Raw genomic sequence first — 2,815 nt, forward strand, 5'->3', positions numbered from 1 at the left:
TAAGCTGGTTATTCTAGTTAGCATTTCATCTAACCATTTTTCAAGTTTCTTAGTTTCTCTGCATTGGGTTAGAACATGTTCCTTTAACTCAGAGAAGTTTGTTATTACCCACCTTCTGAAGCCTGCTTCTGTCAATTCATCAAATTCGTTCTCCAACCTGCTTTGTTCCCTTGCTGGTGAGGAGTTGTGATCTTGTGGTTGGGGGAGAGGTGTTCTGGTTTTTGATGTTTTCATCCTTCTTGTGCTGGTTTCTTCCCATTTTGTTGAATTTATATAGGTTTGAGCTCAGATAGATGCTTGGGGAGGTGGCCTTTCCTTTGTCTGACTGCAGAGGTGCTGCTGGGCTGCCATAGATTCAGTGGAAATGCTGCATATTTTTCCTGTGTCCTATATTTGCTCAGGAAAATTAGGCCGGCTTCTGCAATAGAGGCTGCCTCCCCCCCCCCCCCCCCCCACGCTAGGCTCATTTGTTTCTGGTCCCTTGCTAACTGATGTTGTGGATGTGAAACTCTGAAGTGAGAGTTTTTTAGCCTGCTAGGCTTTGTGGGGGGAGACCCGTCCTGCCATATGGCCTGTTTCCCTGCATCCAGTTCCCGTTCTTTCTGGGGGGCGGGTAGCTCCGTCCCACCAGCTTTTTGGCTTTCTCAACATCACCCAGTGCTTCCACCTAGATCTATGCTGACAGCCCCGGCACCTGCTGAAGTTGCTGTTCTGCCCTGTTCAGGCAGCTCGCTGAGGCTTTTCAGCCCAGCAAAGTTCTCCTGTTCTGTGCATTGTAGAGGGCTTGGGTGGAGTGTTGTATCCAAACCGAAGTCCCAGAGGGGGAGATTCCCTGGTCCTCCAGGCAGTTGCATGCACCACCTGTGTGGGGCAATGCCCCACCTTGCCTCAACTTGCCCTATTTGGTTTACACCCACTGTCTAACCAGACCCACAAATGAACCTGGTACCTCGTTTGGAATTGTGGAGACCACTGGGCTTCTGCATCTCTCTTGCTGGGAGCTGAATTCTGGAGCTGCCTCTTATTCAGCCATCTTGGGACCTCCCCCACAATTTTATTCTTTTATATGGCTGTATAGTATTCCATGGTGTATGTGTACCACATTTTCTTTATCTAATTTACCACTGATGGGTACCTAGGTTGATTCCATGTCTGTGGTATTGCAAACAGTGCTGTGTTAAACAGCATGGGTCCATGGTGTTTACCATATGAGTGCATAGGTCTTTTTGGTAGAACAATTTATTTTTCTTTGGGTATATACCTTGTAATGGTATTGCTGGGTCAAATGGCAGTTTTTTTAAGTTTTTTGATAAATTTTCTAACTGCTTTCCACAGTAGCTGAACTAATTTACACTCCCACCAACAGTGTACAAGAGTTCCTTTTCTCTGCAACCTCGCCAGCATTTGTTATTTTTTGACTTTTAATTTTTTAATTTTTTTTTGCAAATAAGACTTTTTTAGCCCCTATTATAAATCTGAACTTTAAACAGATTCTTGGACTGGTGGTTCATATCCATCAGTTTGTTCAACTTTAGCACCTGTCTCATACCCAGTGGTTTTTCCAGAACTACTGCCTTCACCATGAAGCTCCATGAGTTTTCCCAATTCAAACTTGGGCTTCTTCAGCATTTTTACTTTTCTAACAAAGACATCATGGAGAGGATATATAGATTGGCAAGCCTTTTCTATGTCTTTTCCAATGCTGTCTGGAATCAGTTTATTGACCAGTTCTTTCAAGTCATTTGTCTGCACCTCTCAGGTCATGATTTCCATCATCTTCTTCCGGGTTTGGTGGACCTGTTGGTGCTGAGCATAAGAGGTCTTCTGTATCTGATTGTTGCGTTTTTTCGTAAAACCAACACAGAACAGATGAAGCAAGTAACCATCAGTAGTCTTGACATCAACGTGAGCTTCAATCATTGCCTGCCATTTTTTGACCATGGAACACATTTTGTCATGAGTAAGATCCATGCCATGGAAGTTAGTTAGGCAGTTTTTTACCTGAACATCTTCAGTAATCAGCTTGAATTTCCTAAATGCAACTTCATCATTCTGTAAATCAGCAAGACTAACATCAAACACTTGATCCTTGAGGCCATCAGATGCAATTTTGGTTCCTTGGGTCCTGGTGACTAGCGTCTTTCCAACATTTATTATATTGAACATAGTGGGTGCTTTCACATCATACCAATCTTTCTTAGAAAATGGATCAGCCACTTTCTTCTTGGCTCCCTTCTTGCTGCCTTTTGTAAGGCACTTGTTCTTGCCAACTGCCATGGTATTGCTCAGAGAGCCAAAAGGACTATTTTTTGGCTTTTTAATAATAACCATTCTGACTGGTATAAGATGGTATTTTATTGTGGTTTTGATTTGCATTTCTCTGATGATTAATGATGTTGAGCATTTTTTCACATGTTTGTTGGTTCCTTGCATATTGCCTTTTGAGAAGTGTCTGTTCATGTCCTTTGCCCAGTTTTTAAATGGGGTTGTTTTTGGCTTGTTGAATTAAGTTCCTTATAGATTCTGGATATTAGACCTTTGTTGAATGCAGAATATGCAAATATTTTCCCCCATTCTGTAGGTTGTCTGTTTTCTCTGTTGACAGTTTCTTTTGCTGTGCTCTTTAGTTTAATTAAATCCCATTTGTCAAGTTTTATTTTTGTTGCAATTGCTTTTGAGGACTTAATCATAAATTCTTTGCCAAGGTCCATGTCCAGAATGGTATTTTCTAGGTTTTCTTTTAGGATTTTTACAGTTTTTGGTTTTACATTTAAGTATTTAATCCATCTCAAGTTAATTTTTATAAACAATGAAA

The 2,815-nt window shown here is 41.3% G+C and overlaps 1 pseudogene; it reads right to left on the reverse strand.

Annotated features, from left to right (window-relative positions):
* Positions 1-1,370: 1,370 nt before the first annotated feature.
* On the reverse strand, positions 1,371-2,414 carry LOC108282781 (annotated as a pseudogene).
* Positions 2,415-2,815: the final 401 nt, after the last annotated feature.

This window comes from Cebus imitator, unplaced genomic scaffold, assembly GCF_001604975.1.
Source record: "Cebus imitator isolate Cc_AM_T3 unplaced genomic scaffold, Cebus_imitator-1.0 Scaffold251, whole genome shotgun sequence".
Classification (NCBI taxonomy): Eukaryota; Metazoa; Chordata; class Mammalia; order Primates; family Cebidae; genus Cebus; species Cebus imitator.